This window comes from Cryptotermes secundus, unplaced genomic scaffold (assembly GCF_002891405.2).
Source record: "Cryptotermes secundus unplaced genomic scaffold, Csec_1.0 scaffold2067, whole genome shotgun sequence".
Taxonomy (NCBI): Eukaryota; Metazoa; Arthropoda; class Insecta; order Blattodea; family Kalotermitidae; genus Cryptotermes; species Cryptotermes secundus.
The window spans coordinates 313,560-325,639 of NW_019720749.1; positions in this window are offsets into that span (position 1 = coordinate 313,560).

Genomic DNA, 12,080 nt, shown 5'->3' on the forward strand with positions numbered 1-12,080 from the left:
CAATGACTTCATCGGGACTTGAACCCGCGACCTTCCGACTTGTAGCATAGTGCCTCAACTTTGTTGTTTCCAAAATTATTTATAACAAAAAAGCTAATTACATCCATATAAACACACGTCTGTACATACATAATTACATACATAGACACACAGACAGACACACACACACACACACACACACACACACTGCAAGACATAGTTGAAGAAGCAGAATTTTCATTTACATACAAGAGAATGGCCTTTTATACACGTTGAATACTCGGTTTTTGTACTGTTTCAGTAACCACATTATCTTTCGCCCATTTCCTACAATACGGTATTCATCTAAATGCGGTTCGCTTCATCTGTTTCCATTTATTTTCTTGTACGCAGGACCGAGTGGTACACACCACACAACGAGACATGGAATAAGGCAACTAACAATGGAACGGACCTTCTGCATTTGATTCGTCAAAAATTAGTTGACGCAGTTGTCTCTGACGTCACAATCACTTCATCAAAGAAAGATATCGTCACCTTTACTATTCCATTACTAACTTACAGGTAAGGCCGCGCCATAGCTCAAGCGGTTAGTCGCTGGCTTTCACTGTGGTGGCCCGGGTTCTATCCCGGGTCTGGTCAAGTGGGATTTGTGGTGGACAAAGTGGAGCTGAGGCAGGTTTTCTCCGAGTACTTCGGTTTCCCATGCCAATCTTCATTCCACCAATTGCTCCACAATCACCCTCACCTATCATCTGGGGCTGGTACAATAGGCCAGAAGTGGCCGCAGTACAAGGGACTTAGTCCCACCCCACTAGCAATAAAAAAAACCTTAAAGGTAACTCACGTCATGATATACCACAGATCTGCTGGAAACTATTTGTTCTGTTACCTACACGTGGTTCATTACTTCTGCACATTTGATATAAACATAACCAGGGTTGCAACTGTGACAAGTAGAGAAAGTATTGCACAATGAGCCGACGCTTATAGCAAAAGAATTCCTAAATATTATCACCAGTGATTCAGCAAAATTTAAAATGCATCGTTATAAAGTACATTACTAAAAGGAAAAAGGTAAAGCTATCCTTGTAACAGGCCGTGAAGTTCCATAGTGTTCTGAGACGTCGATGCTCCCATATGTTGTCTATACAATCGGCTCATAGATGGCAGTAAGCTTGTCAATCTTGCGCGCCGGTCGCCCTTTACACCCCATGAAGATTCCTAGTACTCATTTCTGTTACAGGATGAGTCGATACCACGACAGTAATGAAGCTAGAAGGATTAAGTAAAATAAGAAAGATATCACCTCACCGGGACTCGAACCCGCGGACTTCGGGTTTATAACACAGTTCCTCAACCTACTAAGCTACCGCGTAATTACGACATAAACAATGTCAATGTAATATTTTCCTTCCCACTGTGAGACAGAAATTTCGCATGAACGTCAGTTGCTATGATTTCGTGCCTTGCCGCCAGCCGTGTGACCAGAATGTTGTCGCCGTTTATTTAGCACATCTTCACATTAACTTTACAGACACCGTGACTGAAGTACCTTATTTATTTACTGTTGGTTTATTTTTACAAATTTGTGTCACTACGCCATATTAATTGTAGATAACATTAAAAGGTTGGATGATGGTGAACAATGCATTGGACACCATGTGGAAAGGGGGTTAGTTAGTTAGTTAGTTAGTTAGTTAGTTAGTTAGTTATTGGAGAAGGTGGGTTTTCCCCATGCACTTAAACCTGTATTGGTCCATTGTGCTTCCCTCTATGATATGCTACCAGTCTCTATATCCTACCGGTACTGGTGCTTACCATCAGTCCCGCCCAGCCAGCGAGACCGGCTGTACTAGCTGAGAGGTATCTATAATGCTTCCCCCATCTACCAGAGGTATTAGAGTCTGCTGTTGGGCGGGCGTCCGTAAATTGGCTCAGTGACCTCCTTTGGAGATATGAGGTTCTTTTTACGTGCCGTAAAGCTACGACACGGGACCCACGGCTTAAAGTCCCTCCCGAAGGGCTTGTTCCCTGAATTTTTCGGCCCTTAAAAATTCGACGACCTCCGCCGGGTATTTGAACCCGCGTACTACGTGTCATGAGGTGGGAACGTTACCTCTAGACTACGGAGGCCGCTATGTGGAAAGGGGTAGTAGCAGCCTCACTCGGATATTTCCCAGAATTTGCCTGGAAGGACTGAGGAATACCACGAAAAGCATCACGAAATTCGATGTTCCGGCCGAGATTTGAACCGGAACCTGCTTAATGCAATTCAAAAATATATTCTCTTGAGCAAAATTCCTTGCTGCTACTATGGACGAGAACTTATAAAAAAATTTGAGGTATATTATTTGGTCAACACAACAACAAAATAAACCACGGCGCGTAAGGCTGACAACCTTACCGCCATCTGTGAGCCTATGGTCTAGACATAATTTGGGAGCCTCAACGTCTCACAACCCTATGGGCTTTCGAGGCCTGTTACAAGGATAGTTTAAACTTTTTTACATTTCAGTAGAATTGTTTACGTTTGGTTTTATTTAATAACTGCTACATTTTCGGTCCACTTTCTGGATCATCTTTAGGCAATTTCATAAAATATATATCTCGTTAGTGAACAATTCTAACATGGTTCCTTACCAGTGTCAATCGTCACAGTCATGTTATATATGTAGTTGTAATAATTTATATTTTAAAGATTTTAAAAAGTACAGAAATTGTTTTAAATATTAAGACATATTAAGACCTATGATGTAACATTCTATATTATGTTATCTTACTTTTTGCTCCGTTTGCTCTTAAAACCAATTAAACGACTCTATTACTTTATTTTATTGTTAAATAAACGGTCCTTAAATGCATGTTGCATAATGTAGACTCCAAATTTATGTGAGAAAGTGTTTTGGCCTGAAAATAATCTTGAAATAGTAAAGCGTTTAATGCTTAAACACTAAGAAATTATTTTTTTAAATATTCTCTGCCTGTCGTGTATGTTTACATGTAAGTAAGTATATGCATGCACGTGCATTTCGCTACTGCCTGAATGGCTAGATGAATTTTATTTATATTCAATATCTGAGTTTTACGTTACTATACGTCGACGTTAAGTGAAAATGAACATCCCAGCTCCAAAAGTCGAGCCCATTCCCAAATCAACACAAAAATATTGTCACATGCTTGGAATAGGCACTTCCATGGTAACGCAATAATAGCGAGCCGTTGCGTAGACAACGCCGAAACAACGAACGCGTTTCCCCGGAGATAAACAACAGAAGGCCGTTGAGCAACAACGGATGAGACCAAACTCGTTACCAGTGTGTATGGAGCGTTCCCGAAGCAACGGATTGCCGAACACGTGAGATCGAACCTTGGCGAGGGCTGTCCTCTACTGAGTCCGCAGAACACCTACATAAGCAGAGAGCTACAGACAGCAAGAACACGTGTAGAGGCAGGATCGAATACCTCCACCGTGACCCTGCGAGTCGTAAGAGGCGACGAAAAGGGAAGTCTCTAATCTGAGATAGTAAAATATGTTCAAGAGTCCCAAGGGACCAAGGAAAGACTGCGCTGGAAAGGACCAGCAACATATACAAAAGACAGACCCCTCCTCTCGTCAGAGAGGGCACCACACAAAATCAAGCCCGTAACTGTCAAACCGTAATAAATATCTGGTCATGAGCACCAGATGGGGCTCGAAACCAAGACTTACTGACTGACTGACCGTCAGTCGCAATGTGACTTTGACAGCAAGAATACAGTTGGAACCTAGTCACCATACGATACAGAAAGAAGACAGTTGGAAGACAGCCACCGCAGAATACAGTTGAAGTGTTAACAATTGTACGGTGTGTAAGAGTGAATATTCAATAAAGATTCGCTAAATCCGAGATCCACGTAAAGTTATTTGTCGCGTGACATACCCAACACGTGATAATATAATTGTAATTTCCTCGAAAATTGCTACAATGAGTTCGATTACATTTAAATACTTTATGGAGACAATATCTCTGAACAAAATTACTTATATTTGTCGTCAGAAAGGAAAGGGTACCACCTGTAGAGACCCACAAGCACAATGTCAATTTTCTCTAAAATTGCTTGGCAAATTTTGAATGAATTTTACCAGCAAATGGGAAAATAGGCCCAAATAAGAACTTCATGACAAACATCCCAAATTTAATGGGATTCAAAACAATATTCTCGGTTGGTTCTCTGTCATAAAATACAGTTTCCAAAAAAATATGTTGATTATATTTCACCAATGTATAGTATTGATGACCCCAAGTAAAGCTCTTAATTTCAATAGGACCAAATAATAATTAGTTTAGAAATTTTTCAGATTGAATTCCATGAGGCGTATATGAGAAAACGTGTGAAATATTTTAATACCAATTTTTTAGAGATATTAACATTTGCATAACTAATTTTGTAACAAGCCGACCATCTCTGTTGCCTTCATAGTGTTTGAAGAGCATTAGAATCATGCCATACAACAAGTGTGTCTTGTTTAGGTTCTCCGTGTTCATACGACAGAAAGAAAATGAAGCCTGGGGCTGGAAAGTATACCTGGAACCTTTCAGCCTCCGATTGTGGCTTACGGTGGCTGCATCCATCCCCATATTCGCCGCCCTTCTTTCAGCTACTCATGTTTTTGGGCATCATGAAAGGGACAATGGCTTCAAAACACAGTTCAGCTTCTATAATTCAATTTTCTATGTATATGGTGCATTTTGTCAGCAAGGTACGATTCTTAACTAACTGCATGGTGTAGAATTTTCTTTGAAAGATGTTGGTAACGATATAACAGACGGCACGGCGTCACAATCCCAAATGGTAACAATGTTCCTAGGAAAATCCGTAAATTCTGGTCAGATATCTTCTGGTTTACCACTGTTCTCCAGTAACTAGTCACTGGACCTTACTATGATCTAGCTGAACCCATTTCAATATTTTCAATCTGTTCGCCTCCCTTTCACGCCCAATATTTTTTTTATTTTCTTCACTGTTTTTCTTTTCTTCTTTATTGTTCATTTTCTTATGTTTCTTCTTTCCAGATATCTGTTTTTTTTTCTGTCTCTTCTCCTCCTCCTTCTCCTTCTCCTGTCCCTTCACTTCATAATCCTTCATTCCCTCTTCATCCATATCGTCCTTCTCCTACAGTTTTACACATTTATCTATCTACATTAACAACATTCTGCAGTGGTGCACAGATATTAAAGACATCCTGATAACATTATTTCTAAGTAAACTTCTACATATGAAATACGTGAAGTTAAAGTTCACATGCATTGCATATTCTCCTTGTGTAAGACAACCCTCATTTCTGAGTCCACTCTCTATAGAGAATGTTCCAGAATGAAAGGTCAATATTCTGGGAGGCCATAGTATTGGTCCTTCTAAGCAAAAAAAAAAATATATATAAATATCTGTCCTTTTCTCGAATGGCTTCCGAGATAAAGCTATTTCATTATACAGTTCCGAAATGGTTTATAAGAAAGCGAAATCACTCACTTTTGGTAATACCAGCATGTATTGTTCGAGTGATAAAGTTGGTACAGTTCACCTAGTATAACAGTACATTTGGGAAAATTTCACCGTCAACATCAATGCACTCTGCAACTCGTGTGAGGACATGGCGTGTTGCTCGTCTGTACAGTGTACAGTATGGTGTACGGTGAAATAGCTCCATCTCGGAAACCATTCGCAATAGAATATATATATATATACATTTTGCTCAGAATGACAAGATAATATTGACGTTTCCTCCTGCGACATCCTGTATATTGGTTCATTTCCTTCATTGAACCTAGAACGCGTATTAACTACATTTATCGTCAGTATTTAAGATCCTATGACAGCTATATTGCCCTTCTTACGTGTTGCAACATATCACGTAGAGTGCTGTATGTTTACAGTCAAAATATTGCATTTATGTCACAACAATTGTATTTTCTTCTTTTAAGGAAACACTGTATCAAAACATTAGATTTATATGCATAGTTCTGAATTATCTAGCAAACATCAGCGTACCCGTAAGCACCGCAGTTAATCACATCAAGACGTATATCGGTGATAGCCTCCAAACCTGCATACAAAATCTGTGTCAATGTGGTTTGCCTACTTACCCACACGAATCCATATGTATCCAAGCACTTCTATTTTAGCTGGGTTCCTCGTGGGTTCCCACTGATTGTGACTGAACTGCTGGATTCCTTTGTTGCGTTAGCAGCGACAGTATGATCACAAGTACTGAGCGAGCCATTTAGCCTGCACACGGTCGGACACCAATTCGACTGCACGCAGAGGCAACCCGGTCGCACAACAAACAACTGGCTCAGTGTCGCCAAAGTCTCCACATAAACTACTCAGTTCTTCCAGCCTTTTTCAAGGCCCAGGCTAGGACAACAAAAACACAGAATAAGCACATACGCACATCAAACTTGCATGCCTTGATTGAGATTCAAACCCACGATCAAAGCGTCCGAGCGAACGAAGGCAGTTCATGCATTAGTCCGCGCGGCTACTGTGACCGGCTAGGATTAATTAGGGGGGGGAACAGGAAAAATTAGATAGGTAGGGGGAGTAACATTCACGGAAGAAATGGGAACTGCATGCAAGATTTTAGTCTGAAAAGGAATACAGTGAGGAGACCAGTTGTAAAACCTAGGAGTACGTGAAAAACAGTACTAATATGCACCTTAAAGAAATGTGGTATGATGCTGTGGGCTTAATTTATCTGTCCGAGAATAGTTTAGAGTTGCAGGCTGTCGTAAACGCGGCAGTGAAACTTTGGGGATTCAGTTTCTAATTGAGTGACCCTTAACATCTGAAAAAGGACTCTATTCTATAGAATTAATTAATTACAGCAGTTAATCCAGGTAGCTAGTCACTAAGTTAGCTCGTATGTTACGTAACTTGAATGGTTAAGTGGTGGCTTCTCACCTCAAAGACCCGGACTCAGTAACTAGGTAAAAAGGGGAGTCAGTAAACAGGTAAAAAAAATTATATAAAACATAAAACATGAGTTATTCGAACCTGGAAAATACATTTATTTCTCAACATATCCCCCACCAACATTGATACATTTGTCCCATAGCTTTACCAGTGCGTCGAAACCCGCAGAATAGAAATATTTGACTGTCGTCTCAGCTACATTCACACCATCAGCGAAACATTTATCACCCAGTTGTGAACCGCCTTAAACAACAAACACTTCCCACCATAAACAGAAAATATTTCTTTATGAATATCCTTTGCATTGAGTCCTTTTACTCATGAAAGAGCGCACAACAGAACGCGGCTCTTTGACAGCACACTCCTCGAAAACGGCCACCATTTTGACTACTGAAACCAGCCTCTGAACATGCGCATGCGCGTCTGGTACCTAGACTGTTATGAAGCTGGACTGTGCTGCTAACTACCGACACACATAGAAAACCTATTACATCCATTACAGCTGTTTTACTTTCATTTTGGAACTATTTACCTAATGTAGAATTTGTGCTGGACGAAGTGGCACTGAGCTAGGTTCTTCTTCAATTATTTTGATGGCCCCATGCCAATTACAATGTTAGAATATCGCCACAACTGGTTCAGTAAGCACATGTCAGACGACAGAACCTAGGGACTTGGTGTCACTAGTGTTCACTTCATTGGTAAGTTATTCAGTCCGCTGATTCTGCCTGCGTCATTCCAGGAACGGACACGGAACCAAAGACCATCTCCTGTCGCATGGTCTACGGCATCGCCTTCCTCAGCGCAACAGTCATTCTTGCTGCTTACTCAGGGGTCCTCATCTCCTTCATTGCTACCAACCAGGAAACTATTCCAATCAGTGATATAGAGGAACTTCTTCATTCTGGAATTTATAAACTTGGTGTTCTTTGGAATTCAACGGAACTCACTTTCTTTTCGGTAATATTGGCTATTATAATTAATACTGATTAGTTATATCTCTTCAGCTCTGCTATTTGAATTTCAATGTCGAATGAAAGGGGAAAATTGTAAGTAAATAGATGAAGTGAGCATAATTGCTTTCTTCTTGGGTACAAGTATGATCTTGAGCACGCTGTTTTCTAACACCCAATCTACGATCTAGCCTCCATGTAGTAGATACAGTTTCATGTCCATACAAAACAACAGGTAAAATTATATGTTTGTGCTTTCTAATCTTGATGTTCTTAGACAGGAGGCGAGAAGTGAAACGGAGTTAGCAGATTTTACCCTGATCTTGATCTCTTCAATGAGACGGGATAGCGCGGTCGGTGTAGCGACTGCCTACCGGCTTGATGGCTGAGGGATTAGAGTTAGAGTCCCGGTAGGTTCAAGAATTTTCTCTTCTCCACGTCGTCCAGATCGACTCTGGGGCCCACCCAGCTTCCTATCCGATGGGTAATGGGGAATCTTTCCAGGGGGTAAAACGGCCGGTGCGTGAATCTGACAACGCACCTCCAATTAATGCCGAGGTGAAGAAAATGTGGCTGAATGGATCCCTACCCTCATAAGTCTTCATAGCATACTGTTTCCTTAGTTAAGAAGAGGTAATTTATTTTCTTTTTTTAACGATTTTGATTCTTTGTTCTCATTAATACATATTTGAATTGTGTCATATTTTTACTGTCACTGTGTTATAAAATTTCCCAGCACTCTTGTTATTAATTGTAAATATACACGTATATGTGGATTTGTCTGTTTCCAGTATAACGCTTTGAATTATTCTGTTTCCTTTTTTCTCAGCTCCAAGGTCGGAGAACCATCCCTTGTTAACTGTCTGCAAATGAACATTTAGCAAATTTATAATGCCAATGATCTATCTACATATGGCTCTACAGCTCTTGTCGGCCTTGGTTGCTTTTTTCAGTTTCTTAATCTATACACAGTCGGTGAGACACATTGGACTGGAGATCAGCCCGTCGCAAGGCCGATCCCTACACACAGAACAACACAAATACAGAATAAAGGTACACAGACATACATTCCTTGAGTAGGATTCGAACCCAAAATTCAAGTATTCGAGCTGGCAAAGATGGTTCATGCCTTACACCGTACGGCCATTGTGGTCGACATGATGTCAATGATAGATGTTAATAATTTGAGCAGAATCAGAATTATTTCATTATGAATGTGTTTAACCAATTCTTCGGTGATGAGAGTTTTGAAAAAGCGTTTGAGTCCTGTATCTAACTGGTGCCAGGCCGCGCCATATCTCAGGCTGTTAGTCACTGGCTTCCCAACCGCGGCGGCCCGGGTTCGAACCAGAGTCAGGTCATGTGGGATTTGTAGTAGACAAAGTGGAATTGGGGCAGGTTTCCTCCGAGTAATTCGGTTTCCCCTGCCAATCTTCATTCCACCAATTGTTCCACAATCACCCTCACCTATCATCTGGGGCTGGTAACAATAGACCAGAAGTGGCCACAGTACAAGGGACTTAGTGCCACCCCACTAAGAATAATAAAGAAATCTAACTGGTGCCACTCTGAATCAGGAAGCTGTGAAGTAAACTATACAGAAACATAACCATGTTAATTCCTGTCTTAGTACTTCCGTTTTCAGGATGCCAAACCAAATACTTCTCTGCATCGCATATATTCTGAAATCATGATAAAAGACTCTAAAAGCTTCCCCAGGACAGATGAGGATGGTATTCAACGAGTCTGTGAAGATAATTATGCTTATATGGCGCCTGTAGAATATATCATATCAGTTTTAGAGAGGGCGAAGTGCCCACTCGTCTCTCTCCCAAGGCAGTATTTCGAAGCGAGCCTCGCCATTGCGTTGTCCAACGTCAGCGAATACAAGAACCTCATCAACCGCAAGTAAGTCCAGTGGCTTCAGACTTAAATGCTTTTCTTACTACAAACGATGTGTATAGTATTGAAACTGGCCTCTTCTGCTTTAGACGTGTGATTCTGTGAAAATGTGCCTACCCTATCACATCTTGATATACCAGGCTAGTATATTTTAGAGACAGGATTGAATGAAACATGTGGCACGCATTGCAAAAATTAAAACTGATATTGAATTTCAGTCGCAAAGAATGAATATAAGAAATCTCTTCCGAGATTTAAGATTAGATTGAAGGATAATTTCAAAATTATCCTACGTCTTAAAGAAATAGGACGTGAGGACATGAATGGAAGGATCTCACACAGGACAGGTTCCAATTGAGGATTCTTGTGAGCATTTAAGGAACTCTGTGGTTCTCATGTGGGTCTGTATGAAGATACGACACCGTGTAGTTTGGTAGATATATACTTAAGTTTCAGATCATGTTCTTCCATAGTACTGGTAATTATCTACGAAAATATACGGCGTATAGGACTCCTTGGACGAGTGATCAGCTTGTCTCAAGGCCACTACCTAAGCACAGGACAACACAAACACAGAATAAACACATACATAAAACATCCATGTCCCTAGTGCGATTCGAACCCACGATCCCAGGATCCGAGCGAGCGATGACAGTTCATGCCTTAGACCGCTCGGCTACTGTGACCTGCCGGTATTAAGAGATTAGCAATATTTTACGTAGAGTAACAATTGAAAATTGTGAAAATAACTAAACTCTTACTATTGTTAATGGGTGTTCCGAAAAGAAAGCGTAACAGATACCAAATATAAAGAAACATGACACAGCCTCTAACAGAAAGAAGTACTGGTAATCTTGGTGGGGATAAAGGCGGCCGAGGCTTAAGGCTGACGTCACCACCATCTATGAACCGAGTGCTTAGATAATTTGAGAGAATCGACGTTTCACGAAAATATGGGCCTCTGAGGCCTGTTTCACCTTTTACACTGAATTACCGACACACTGGTCTAATTCTCACTTGTCCTTGCAGCTTGCGGTCCATTGTTAGCACTGGAGTGCTGCAGAAGCTTAAGGATGACACGTGGAAACTGTCTTCGTCCAGAATCAAGCCACACTTCGTAAGCGTCAGCATTAAACACATTGCGCCCCTCCTAGCTGTCCTCTTCAGCGGTACAACGTGGGCGTGTGTTCTGCTGGTATTCGAACTTAAAGCACTTCCTGTCATTAAGAAGCTGTTGCTCCTATATTCTGAGAGGCGTTCCGGGAAACAAAAAAGATGATGCCTGGCATCAAAAACTTGGTTAATGTAACTAGTTTCTTTAAATGTCAGCAAAGATACCAGTAGTTTTGAAGGAAATTGTTTTTTTTTTCGAAATGATATGGAATATATCATAATTTTTTTACATAGCGTGTTGAATGGTTTTCTATTGAGTCAGAATGCTTCTATATATTTTCACAAATGAGCATTTATAGAGAGCATAAGGATGTGAGACCGAAGTCATACTAATCCTTGAGGATCCCTGTTTCCTGGAATATAACGCTCAGTAATCCGTTCAAAGACAACAGACGTTTCGGGAAGAAAATGTCGCTTCCATTTTCAGGGTAGGAGAATAAGCCAAACAAGAAACCCACATGAAGCGGGTAGCAAGCAAATAGTTCGACCCTGAAGGTGGAGGCGATACGTTACTCCGAAACGTCGTGCGACTTTCAGCGAACTATGCGCAGTCACATCCCATAAGATACTACTTATAATCAATGCTGTGAGAATGTCGAATCCTACATATCGGTTCTTATTCACGTTGTGCATGGTTTAGGCATTCCTAATTCTCTCCCCTAAATAAACTTAAAATAAGTATTCATGTGTCGCATGTACCCTTCTTTCTTGAGTTTGTTTCATGCTGCTTCATCCCTGTAACAGGCCGTGAAGACACGTAGAATTGTGAGACGTCGAGGCTCTTGCATTTTCTCTAGACCAAGGGTCTCCAAACTACGACCCGCGAAAGAATTGTGCAGAAATGCGCCAATTGAACTACGAGTAATTTTCTAAAGAGTACTGGTAAAGAAAATACTTCTTCATAGATTTCAAATTCATTAATTAAGATTGTGTTTAAAATATATTGATATTCCATATTATGTTAATATTAATATTATTCAAAGTTTTAGATTTGAAAGAACAATTTCGGAAGCGATTTGCTGATTTGGATGCCAGTGCTCAGGAAATTAGATTGTTTCAAAATCCGTTTGACTGTGATGCTGCAGATGTCCCAAGTCAAATTCAAATGGAAATTAT